Genomic DNA, 12,700 nt, shown 5'->3' with positions numbered 1-12,700 from the left:
TAGGAGGGCATGAGTCCAGGCTGAGGGCGGAGGTGTGAAAGCTGAGGACTGGAGGCCTGGGGACTAAGCAGTAAAACAGTCTCTGAGGAGGCCTGGGAATGCCCTCTAGAGGCTCCTGGAGAGACTGGCCTTTCCACCGCTAATGCAAGAGAGGAGAGAAATGGTGAAGATAACTTGGGAAGCAATGGCAGGTGATCTCTGGGTTCAAGGCTAGCCTGAGCAAGTTGCGGGTCAGCCAGGTCTACACAGAGAAACCAAGGGGAGAAAGGTGAAAATAGATTCGTGGGTTTGGAAGGAAAGCAAGGATCTTGGGTGGTGATTTCTCTGCTTTTGGTTTTGAAGCAGGAGATGCATTACAAGAGCCATAGCCCAGAGGCTTGGCAAGAGAGAAAGGTGTTGAAGCTGCCTGGTGAACAGGCTGTTGGTTTTCTCCGGAATCAGACATCTGGGACCTTGGAAGCCAGGTGCATATTGAAAAGGGACAGATCCAGACAGGAATAGCACCAGGGCCCTGAATTACCTTAGAGCAGGTTCAGGACACAAAACCCTACCTTGTAAGCCACAAAAAGCTGATCTTTAGATTCCCTTTGGCCTCACCAGTCCCTTGGGTAACTGGCAGAGCCCAGAAAGACACAGCCCATGGGGTAGCTCCCCAGTGGAGCAGTTGAGAGGCAGGAAGGTTCCCAGGACAGGACAGGCTTCTGCAAGAGGCTAAGGGATTCAGCTTGGGCCTGTAGCAGAACAATCTAACTGCCAACTGGTTGATTTAGAGTTAAGTCTTTGAAGCAGAAATTAGATGTCAGTTTTCTAATTTCCAAATCGGTAATAACTGTGCCCAGTGTCTAAGGTCAGCCTAAGGGCTAAGTCCATAACTGTTCTCTTTGTAGGAAAGTGTTCAGCGGAAGTACTGTTGCTCTCTTGTCCCCATCTACTCCTTTGAGAGTAAGGGACTCTTCTTCAGCATCCATCTCGCTAGGCAGAGCCATCAACTAGTCTAGTCTGGTGCCCACCTCTTCTGTTGCCCATGCATGAGCTGCTCCAGTGTCACCTGACACTTAAGCAGTTGTCTGCAAGAAATGCTTGTATAGTACACATCTCCAGAAACTCTTCTGTAGTGGCTATGTCCATAAAACTTAAATCATGACTTTACTTTTTACTTAAACATTAGTCTTCGGCAATTTGATACATGTATGCAGTCTAACTTGGCCACACCCACCCCTACTCTCTGCTTCTTCCCCCTTCCTCCCTCCCCCCTCATCCCCTCCCATATGTCTCCCTCCCACCTTCACGTCCTCTTTTTTTTTTTTTTTTTTTTTTTTTTGGTTCTTTTTTTCCGGAGCTGGGGACCGAACCCAGGGCCTTGAGCTCGCTAGGCAAGCGCTCTACCGCTGAGCTAAATCCCCAACCCCACGTCCTCTGTTTTTAAAAGTGACTCACAGGGGCTGGAGAGATGGCTCAGCGGTTAAGAGCACCCGACTGCTCTTCCAGAGGTCCTGAGTTCAATTCCCAGCAACCACATGGTGGCTCACAACCATCTGTAAGGAGACCCGATGCCCTCTTCTGGTGTGTCTGAAGACAGCTACAGTGTGCTTATATATAATAAATGAATAAATAAAAAAAAAAAGTGACTCACAGAGTCCAATTAGTACTGTCCGTGTGCCCCTGGGTGTGGGGCCATCCACTGAGGCGTGGGTAACCTACCAGAGGCCACACACACACAGAGAAAATCAATTCTACCTTTCCCTGCAGCCGCCGAAAGCCAATAGCCTCTCAGCTAGGGGTGGAGCCTTGGGAGCGCCTCCCTCACCTTGGCTGGAATGTTGACTGCACTGATCATGCGCAGATGATTACAGCTATTGCGGGCGGAGTGCAGCAGCTACTTCCAGAAGATGGCATTTCTCAGCGCTCCTCACCGTCCGTCCTCTGGCTCTTTTATTCCTCCTACCCTCTCTCCCCGATGTTTCCTGAGTCTTGGGGAGGGTTGTGGATGGAGACAAATGTCACTTAGGATTGAGCACTCAACAGCCACTTACTCTGGGCTCTTTTACCATCCAGGAGTCTCTACAGTAACTGTTGCCCACTGCCAAAAGAAACTTCCTTAGCCGAGGCTGAGAGCAGCAGTAGTTTATGGGTATAAATATATATTTAGAAGGTAGTTTAAGAATGTGAGCATTGGGGGTTGGGGATTTAGCTCAGTGGTAGAGCGCTTGCCTAGGAAGCGCAAGGCCCTGGGTTCGGTCCCCAGCTCCGAAAAAAAGAAAAAAAGAACCAAAAAAAAAAAAAGAATGTGAGCATTTAGAAGAAAAAAAATTAAAAGGTTCCCTAGAAACTATAGCCTCCCTTACTATGGACGTTTTAGTCATGTATACAAAACCAGGCATGAGTTCCTTCTGGGGACCAGGCCTTGAATTCAACCAGAATCTTGTGGTTACGCCCATAAGATCGGTAAAAGTCACATCACTATTACAACAGCGGTCACCTGCCACCCTCTCCGTACTGTGAAAGCCAGTCAACAGGTCAGTTCCAGATTGACGTTTCTGTCCTGAAAACTAAGTGTATCATGTCTTCAAGAATCTGGATGTGTCTTACCACCTAGTAATAGGGTGCGCCAAGATCAATGGCCGTAGACAAGGTTCTTTTGGGATTCTCCAGGTCTCCCTGACCCATAACTCATAGTAAAGTTATGAGGCAGAGACAGGCAGATGTCTGGGTTTGAGGTCAGCCTGGTCTTCGGAATGAGTACCAGGATACCCAGGACTATACCAAAGGATTAAATAATTCATAGCTCCATTTTTTAAAAAAATTAAAAAAGAAAAGAAAAATTCAAAGAAGCCCCTTGGTAGCAATTCAAATTTCCCCAAGGTTAACACTTCTTGTAATCAAAATATGTGCTCGCGGTTGCACCCTCTGCATTTTTGAATGCAGAAAATTGCATTCTGGTTATCAACTGTGTCATCTAAGAATGCGAGGCGATGGTCTGACCACCCAGACTGAGGCGCAGGACACCTTAATGTTGGGAATAAAAACCAGGCAGACTCTCGCTTTATGTGCTTACGCGCCCAGTTTGACAGCCGTTTGCAGAAGGAAACTTTGGCCTTACTGAAACCCTTCGGATTGTGTACTCATTTTCTTGAACCTCATCCTCAGACCCAAGGGGCTCTTTCTTCATTACCAAGGTTCTTGGGAGCTGATTCCCATCTTAGAGGTACACCGTGCTGCCTTGTGGACATGGATGTGGAGACACACTCTAGTTTCTGGACTGACAGAAACCCAAAACCAGAAGTAAACCAAACTCAAGTGGGCACCACAGCGTGAAGCTCGGCGCGAAGTTCGGCAGAAGAACTGTGCTATAGAACACTGCCTTGGAGGTTGGGGATTTTCCAAAGACGAGGCTGTGACTAAGGTCGCCTCAGGCATCATGAGTTTGAGCTGAAGATGGAGAACAAAAGGTCCAGGTAGAATCCAAGAAACGGCCAGTGTGGGTGGTGGTGGTAGAGGTGGAAGGACATGGAGTAAGTCCAGGGATGTGTACGAAAGGAGGAAGTGAAGGTTACTCTCTCCAACAGCCTCCATTAGGGTGCCTGTTGAGGTTCTGTGAAGGTAACTCTCAAACCAAGAGGAGGAGAAGAAAATCGAAGTCTCACAGTCCTGCTTCGGTGGCCGCGTCATCCCTGAGGTCCTGTGAGAAGCAGACAGAAAGCACGTGCAGACTCCCAACCTGAGGGTCCTGTCTCCCAAGACAGAGACAGAGGGAGTGATTTGGGCAGGCGCAGGAAACCTCCGTGTAGCGCTAAGGAGTGTGATCTGGAGGATACCTCCGTGTGCATAAGGTGGCCAGAACAGACTCCAGGCGTGACCTCGGCAGGAGTTTGCACGGCCCCCATCAGAAGCCACGAAGGGCATCGACGATGCTCTCTGGGGGTTTTCACATAGGAAGGGGCGGGGAAAGCCTCTGATCCAGAAATCACAGCACGAGCTAGGGTTGGAAAGCCAGGTTTCTTTTTGTGGAAAGGAGAAGAATAAAATATCTGAGCCCAGTAAGAATATAATCCTCGGGCTGGGGATTTAGCTCAGTGGTAGAGCGCTTACCTAGGAAGTGCAAGGCCCTGGGTTCGGTCCCCAGCTCCAAAAAAAAGAACCCCCCCCCAAAAAATGTAAGAATATAATCCTCAGGAGTCAGTTCAGAGGTTAAGGGCACTGGCTGCTCTTCTTCAGGTCCTGGCTTCAATAAAGCACCCGTACAGTGGCCCACGACCATATATAACTCCAGTTCCAAGGGATCCAACAACCTTTTCTGACCTTCTAGTGCACCAGGCACACAAGTGGTGCACAGACATAATACATAAAGGGAAAATATACATACACATAAACTTTTAAAAAAGTTTCCCTTATAATATACATAACATAATATATAATATAGCATATAATGTTATTTATTATATTTAATGTACAATATAATATTGTAAATATTATATATTATACATAATAAATTACATCATATATTATCTATCATATATCTTATGCTATATATTATATACTATATGGTACATAGCATATAGTATATTTTATATTTTAAATGTATTATATTATATAATATATAATGAAATAATATATAATATATAATAATTGTATACTACATATAATTATTATATAAGCTTCCTCTGGGGGACGTAGTTCTGTATTGGGGAGATAAACCTCATACAAAAGAAAAAAGAATCGGCAGGTGAAGATTTGCATGTAAACTCTCACAGACTGTGCTAATGAGGGTAGGAAACAGATTAGGGAAGGGATCTGTGACCATCTTTTCTCTGAAACACAGCAAGAACAAAACAACTGAAGGGAAGCCTGCCTTTTGAGTGAGATCCCCTTGGCCACTTTCAGCTTGGTTCCTGAGCTGGGACCCTCGGCGTCCCAGCCTATGCTCCCCTTCCCCAGTCCTCTCCTCTCCCCAGCCCTCTCTCCTCATTTTTTTATACCTCATTCCTCAGTTTAAGAAAGAAGGAAAGAGGGGCTGGAGAGATGGCTCAGTGGTTAAGAGCACCGACTGCTCTTCCAGAGGTCCTGAGTTCAATTCTCAGCAACCACATGGTGGCTCACAACCATCTGTAATGAGATCTTATACCCTCTTCTCTTCGTGTGTCTGAAGACAGGACAGTGTAATCACATAAAATAAATAAATAAATCTTAAAAAAAAAAGAAAGAAGGAAAGAAAAACCTAACAAATCCAGAAGGATAACCAAAATCCTCCCTTCTAAACAACATTACCCAGCCATCAGTGCTCCCCTTTAGGGAGGGCTCTGCTGCCAGATGAACTCTGTCCACCTTTCCAGTTCAGAAGTCTGCTGTCCCTGGTAGAAAATCATAGAGTGTGGCTGGTCGGTTGGGTCAGTTCCTTAGGCCTCAACTCCATACCTGGCAGAGCTGGTGTCAACACTGAATATTCACTCCTCTGATGCCACTAGGAAAGGCTATTTAGAAAGAAACAACTGCCCAATACTGTATAAAGGTAACAAGTTTTTGGTAAAATTTATTTTTCATTTTTTTCATTTTTTTTAATTTATTTTTTATGTGCACTGGTGTTTTGCCTGCATGTGTATTTGTATGAGGGTGTAGGATGCCCTAGGACTGAAGTTACAGACAGCTGTGAGCTGCCCTGTGGGTGGTGGGAATTGGAACCCCAGTCCTTCGGAAGAGCAGCCAGTGCTCTTAACTACTGGGCCATCTCTCCCACCTCTAATGACAGCAAATTAAAAAAATAAAACAAAACAAACAAACAACAAAGTCCACAAGCACACCCTACAGGGGAGAGTAATAATGAGTCCACTGAGGTGACTTGCCAGGATCTTCGGAGTTTGGTCCTAAACGGGAACATCAGTACCCGAGTCTGGGGACATGACAGGCCTGCGGGTCCCTAGGAAGGCTGACAACTGGATGAGAAAGCACTCAGGTTAGATACAGACGAGCCTCCTTGTGAGGGATGCTGAAGTTACACTGTCTAGCTAACAGCTGAAAAAGGTAGAAGATTGGGGTTTGGACGGACTGAAAGAAACTTCCAGAGAGAGGGGGAAGTGCTGTGAATATAGGGGAAAGGGCATTCACAGAGGGCCTGCCCTGTCTTAGAAAGAACAATAATTAATATCACTCCTGACTGTGGATGAGGATTAAAAGGCATTAGTTAATGTCATCTAAAGTTGCAACTATAGGGATGATATGTAAAGATTGTTGGCTTCCTGTATACATTATTTTTTTGTCTTTTCTCATCATCATCAACAACAACAACAACAAAATGCCCCTCCAAGGTCACAACTGTGCACCATCCTCTTAGAACAAGATTCTTATTTTATTTGATATCTTACTTTTAGCATCCCTTATCCTGGAAACTCTTCTGTGTCTATCCTAACTACTTTCTCATCTGATTCTTCAGATAATAATTTATCTTGATGGGGTGACTTTTTTTTTTCTTTTCAGAGCTGGGGACCGAACCCAGGGCCTTGTGCTTGCTAGGCAAGAGCTCCACCACTGAGCTAAATCCCCAACCCCTAGAGTGACCTTTTAAAAATGGTGGGATTGCAGACTGGTACAACCATTCTGGAAATCAGTCTGGAGGTTCCTCAGAAAATTGGACATTGAACTGCCTGAGGATCCAGCTAGACCTCTCTTGGGCATATACCCACAAGATGCCCCAACATATAAAAGAGACACGTGTTCCACTATGTTCATCGCAGCCTTATTTATAATAGCCAGAAGCTAGAAAGAATCCTTCAACAGAAGAATGGATACAGAATATGTGGTACATCTACACAATGGAATATTACTCAGCTATCAAAAACAATGACTTTATGAAATTCGTAGGCAAATGGTTGGAACTGGAAAATATCATCCTGAGTGAGGTAACCCAATCACAGAAAAACACACATGGTATGCACTCATTGATAAGTGGCTATTAGCCCAAATGCTTGAATTACCCTAGATGCCTAGAACAAATGAAACTCAAGACGGATGATCAAAATGTGAATGCTTCACTCCTTCTTTAAAAGGGGAACAAGAATACCCTTGGCAGGGAATAGGGAGGCAAAGTTTAGAACAGACACAGAAGGAACACCCATTCAGAGCCTGCCCCACATGTGGCCCATACATATACAGCCATCCAATTAGACAAGATGGATGAAGCAAAGAAGTGCAGGCCGACAGGAGCCGGATGTAGATCGCTCCTGAGAGACACAGCCAGAATACAGCAAATACAGAGGCGAATGCCAGCAGCAAACCACTGAACTGAGAATAGGACCCCCGTTGAAGGAATCAGAGAAAGAACTCGAAGAGCTTGAAGGGGCTTGAGACCCCATATGTACAACAATGCCAAGCAACCAGAGTTTCCAGGGACTAAGCCACTACCTAAAGACTATACATGGACTGACCCTGGACTCTGACCTCATAGGTATCAATGAATATCCTAGTAAGAGCACCAGTGGAAGGGGAAGCCCTGGGTCCTGCTAAGACTGAACTAGATTGTTGGGGGGAGGGCGGCAATGGGGGGAGGATGGGGAGGGGAACACCCATAAGGAAGGGGAGGGGGAGGGATTAGGGGGATGTTTGCCTGGAAACCGGGAAAGGGAATAACACTCGAAATGTAAATAAGAAATACTCAAGTTAATAAAAAAAAAAAAAGGTTTATTCATGTGCCTGTGAGTGTAGTTCTGGAGGCGTCCTGAAGAGGGCGACAGATCCAGTGGAAGTCGCGTTTCAGATGGCTGCAGGAGGTCGGTGTTGGAGACCAGACTCTGCTCCTCTTCAAGAGGGAGACCTGTCTCTTCAGTGAGCAGCCGTCTCTCAAGCCCCGATAGTGTGATTCTCAGGGTGAAGAGAGGGTGGCAGTGAAGGTCCAAGTGGAGAGGACCCTTTCTTGCAACAAGGAGGAACATTTTGGTGACTAAAAATAGAGACGTTCTTAATTTTCTATGATATGCCATGTGTGTAATTTAGATTTAATATATACTTAAAGAAACAATTGGGGTTGGGGATTTAGCTCAGTGGTAGAGTGCTTGCCTAGCAAGCACAAGGCCCTGGGTTCGGTCCCCAGCTCTGAAAAAAAGAAAAGAGAGAAAAAAAAAAAAAGAAACAATTAGTGATTGGGAGAAAGAATTGTTGAAAAGGGTGGAAGTGTGAGGTTAAGGGGTTAAAAAGAGAAGAATATTTTAGATGAGGGCGAATGTCGTTTGGCAACATAAGATTTTTTTTTTTTTTTTTTGGTTCTTTTTTTCAGAGCTGGGGACCGAACCCAGGGCCTTGCGCTTCCTAGGCAAGTGCTCTACCACTGAGCTAAATCCCCAACCCCAAGATTTTTGTTCTATGAATGAAGAGGGGAGAGGGGCTTAAAACCAAATCACTGGGGGCTGGGGATTTAGCTCAGTGGTAGAGCGCTTACCTAGGAAGCGCAAGGCCCTGGGTTCGGTCCCCAGCTCCGAAAAAAAGAACCAAAAAAAAAAAAAAAAAAAAAAAAAAAACCAAAACCAAATCACTGAGGTTTTAGATAAATCGTACAAGGTTTGTGGAGGATGGGCCGTGAGGATGGTCTGTGTGAGACGGTTGGACTTTATGGAATTCCTAATGCTATACTGATCTACTGGTGGTAGCATTTACAGGAGCTGGCCAAGGAAGAAGAACATAGGTCTAATTAAGCTAACTACCCGTGCCTTTGCTCACTGTTTTAGACTTTAACCCCTCGGGGAAACTGAGTCATAGCAAATCCAAGATTCAAAAAGGAAGTTTGGAATATTCTGTCTAGACTTTACCTAAATGTTACATACATGTTCAAGCACCAAGGTGGGTGGAAACTGCCCTGTGTTCAGCAAAGTTTGGAAGCCTGCAGCAATGGGGACAAGGGGGCAGAGTCATCCAGCCAGGACCCCAGAGGACAAGACCCTTCTCATAAATCACCCTGTCCTCCTGATCAGAGCCATGGCAGATCCCCCCGAGACTGGGCTCTCGTCAGTACCCACCTTCTAGGAGTTCTGAGGCCTCCAGCTATGTGGGATGCAGTCTAGAAGTTATAACTGCGTGAGGCTCTCTCCAGACCACAGCTCAACAGGCGTGGGAGGGATGTGCAAGTTGCTGAAGGCAAGCAAAAGATGATAAAACAGACCCCAGGGGGAGGCCTCCTGAGCCCAGACTTCTTCAGAGTCTGCAGGGGGAGTCACAGACATGCCCAAGGTAGAAAGAAGGTAACGGTGACCGAGGACAACGGATGGACGCCTGTATAGGTGGGTAGAGGCCTTCTCCTTCCCAATTTCTGGTAATGTGGTTACGATTATTTTAGAATAAGTCAAGACATGACTTGGCCTTGTGGGAAAAAAAATAGGGAGACTCAAATAATAAAAGCCATCTTGTTGCCACTATTTTAAAAACCCTCATGAAGGCAGCAGACGTTAACTGAGATCACACCTCCTGGTACCGGCTCCTAAATCTGATAACACAGAGTGAAACGGTTTTAAAATGTGTACCTAAAACCCGGGCTAAGATTCTCCCTTAGGTTTGCCTAGGATTAAAATAGCTCTAGGAAGTGGTGTCCGCCTGTTCCCACAGTTGTGTGACCTCACGTGTCTTAGTGATTCACAGAGCTTCCCACCGCAGAAAGTAAGAATCGGGGTTCTCAGAAATTCTGTGCTGGGAGTCTCCTCTGCCATGCTCCCTCTTAGCCTTCCTGCCCAGACTGCTCCACTCGAATTCCCAGCCGATCCTTCTCAGCCTGGGACTAAAGGCTGATTGCTACAAAGCAGAAAGAACAGATCGGAACTGACCTTGGAGGAGCCTTTCTGGTGCTCTTAGCCACTGAAACCAAAATCAACGGAGGAAAGTGTTTGTTTTGCTGTATGGTGCCAGATGGCCAGAGCCCCTAAAGGCAGGGGAGGGCAGGAGCAGGAAGCTGAGAAACCAACATCTCAACCAACACGCGCACACGGAGCAGAGAGTGCAAGCCAGAAGTAGGTGAGGCTATAAATCCTCAAACCTCATCCCCGGTGACATACTTCTCCGATAAGGCTCTCTTAATGGTTTCATAACTTCCCTGAACAGTGCCAACCAATGGGAAACCAAGTGTTCAAATATATGAACCAGTGATAGGTATTTCTCATGTCTGGCTTACAGCCTCCCTAGGTCTAACTTCACAAGTTCCCATGGTGCTTCACACTCTCAACACCGTCCAAAGTCCAAATGGTAGTTTGAAGAGATAGGACTGAACGAAAAGGCTCATTAACAAGGATCCAGAAGCAAAAGTGCAGAGAGCAGCCGCTCTGGAGGTTGGGACTGGAGTAAGGGAGGGAAGGTGGCTGCCACAAAATAGGTGACCAGTGAAGGACAAAGTCAGAGCTAGCCCACAGGGTCATCAGCGGGTGCTATGAGAGGCAGCCCTTACGGTATCGAGCCTCAGCCAGCCTCGAACAATCTACGAACCAGCACCATGCAACAATTCCTCTTCCTTCCTACAGCCTCCAGCGTCTCTCCGGGATTCTCTCTCCACAATCCCACCATTAAGACATCTGGCAAGGCCGAAGGTGCACCCTGTGCAACTCTAGTATGAATGTCTGGGGAGAATGGTAGGAGCCGAGAGACAAGACTGGACAACGGTGCCCTATTGGTCACTCGGCTTCCACAATGTATCCTACATCTGAACGTCCACACAAGGAAACAACCTTCGCTTCAGCCCCACAAGCTGTAACTGCCCTTCCCACAAGGGAAGGCGTCCTCATTCACCCTTCTAAAGGGGCAAACTGCCCCCGCAGACATCACACCCATTATTCTGGATACTTGAAGTTTGCAGTTAGCCACAGCCCCCCGACAGTTCTCTTACCCAATAACCAAACTTTCGTTACGGTCCTTGTTATTAGCTACAAGTTTGTAGTCCGTATCTACAGGTTTCTCTTCTCTCTAAAATGTCTGTCGTTTCTGGGTTTTAATCCCAGCACTAGGGAGGCTGAGGCAGGCAAATCTTTGAGTTCGAGGCCAGTCTGGTCTACAGAGTGAGTCCCAGAACAGCCAGGGCCACACAGAGAAACCCTGTCTTGAAAAACAAACAATACAAATTTTTTTTTCTGTCCTCAACTAAAAACCTACCTAGATAGGGGGCTTGTATGTGGGTTAGATGACCCAAACCATCATCGAGAATCTTGATTTTTCCCCCCTTTTTGTTTGCTCCAGTTTTTTTTGTTTTTTGTTTTTTTGTTTTTAAAGATTTATTTATTTATTATATATAAGTACACTGTAGCTGTCTTCAGACACACCAGAAGAGGGCATCAGATCTCATTACAGATGGTTGTGAGCCACCATGTGGTTGCTGGGATTTGAACTCAGGACCTCTGGAAGAGCAGTCGGGGCTCTTAACCACTGAGCCATCTCTCCAGCCCTGGTTTTTTTTTTTTTGTTTTTTTTAAAGATTATTTATTTTATGTATATGAGTGCCCTATCTGCATGGACACCTACATGCCAGAAGAAGGCATCAGATCTAGTTCACACTAGAGCCACCATGTGGTCGGTGGCTGGATTGAACTCAGGACTTCTAGAAGAGCAGACAGTACTCTTAACCACTGAGCCACCTCCCCAGCCCCTTGCTCCAGTTTTTTTTTTTTTTAATTGACCTTTACTGTTGGCTGAGAAGCCTATGGTGGGTTCCTCATTCCCTCCTGTGTGGTAGGCAGCAGTTCGCTTTCCCATAGGTAGCTGGGATCCATTGTGCCAGCCAGTAGTCTAACCCTTTCTTGTGCTCATTGGTTCTGTGGTGTAGGAGCCCCACTGTCTGAGCAGTAGCCATCTCTGTAAAGGGGGAGCCAGTGTTGTATCCTTTAATTCCCACCAAGGCCTCCGGTCCAGGAAAGTTTGAGGCTTCTCAATGGGCAGCAAAGAAATTCTGCTGTTGTACAATGGAGTAATGAGAGGAACTTGTCTCCCTGTCTCCCGGTGGTTCCCAGTACAGGGTCTCTGCCTCACATTGCCCACTGCTACCCGAGAGACATGTTCCATATTTTCAGGGTGCCATTTCACAGTTGACACCACGACTAAGTGTCTAGGAAGTCACTCACTGGCTTCTGGGTGATGGGATTGTGGTGAGCGTGCACAGGCACAAGCCTACTGCTCCATTTCCCTTGCTTTTATCAGTGTGATCTGTAGGCACGACAGTGAATGAGACAGCCCAAGGGTCTACAGATAGGCGTCTTCGTAGAAGCACTGCGCAGGAAAGGAAAGTTCATGTTCAGAGAAATATGTCTACTCCAGGGAGGACACCTCTCTTACAGTGGGAGAGGTCAAAGGTCATCAACTTGCCATTAATGTCTGGCTGGTGCCCTAGGGAAACAATTCCACACGGACCTCACTGTTGGCATAAACTGTGAGAGAAGAGTCCTCTGGAGCAGCTCCCTCTTCAGTGGGGAGATCTTGATCTGTTCTTGAGTACCTTCCATCTCTACCATCAAGGCCACTTTGCTCACGAATCCACTGAGAAATCAATGTGGCAGCTGGGGAAAGAACCTGACAGAGTGTTTGTTTGTTTGTTTGTTTTTTCAAGACAGAGCCTCCTCTGTGTAGCCCTGGTTATCCTGGAACTCACTTTGTAGACCAGGCTGGACTTGAACTGAGGAATCTGCCCGCCTCTGCCCCGAGTGTTGGGATTGAAGCTGAGTCGCCATGCCTGGCTGACAGAGTGTACTATTTTGTC

The sequence above is a fragment of the Rattus norvegicus genome, chromosome 4 (genome assembly GCF_021556685.1).
Source record: "Rattus norvegicus strain SHRSP/BbbUtx chromosome 4, alternate assembly SHRSP_T2T, whole genome shotgun sequence".
Classification (NCBI taxonomy): Eukaryota; Metazoa; Chordata; class Mammalia; order Rodentia; family Muridae; genus Rattus; species Rattus norvegicus.
Note: the sequence above shows the minus strand (reverse complement) of the source record.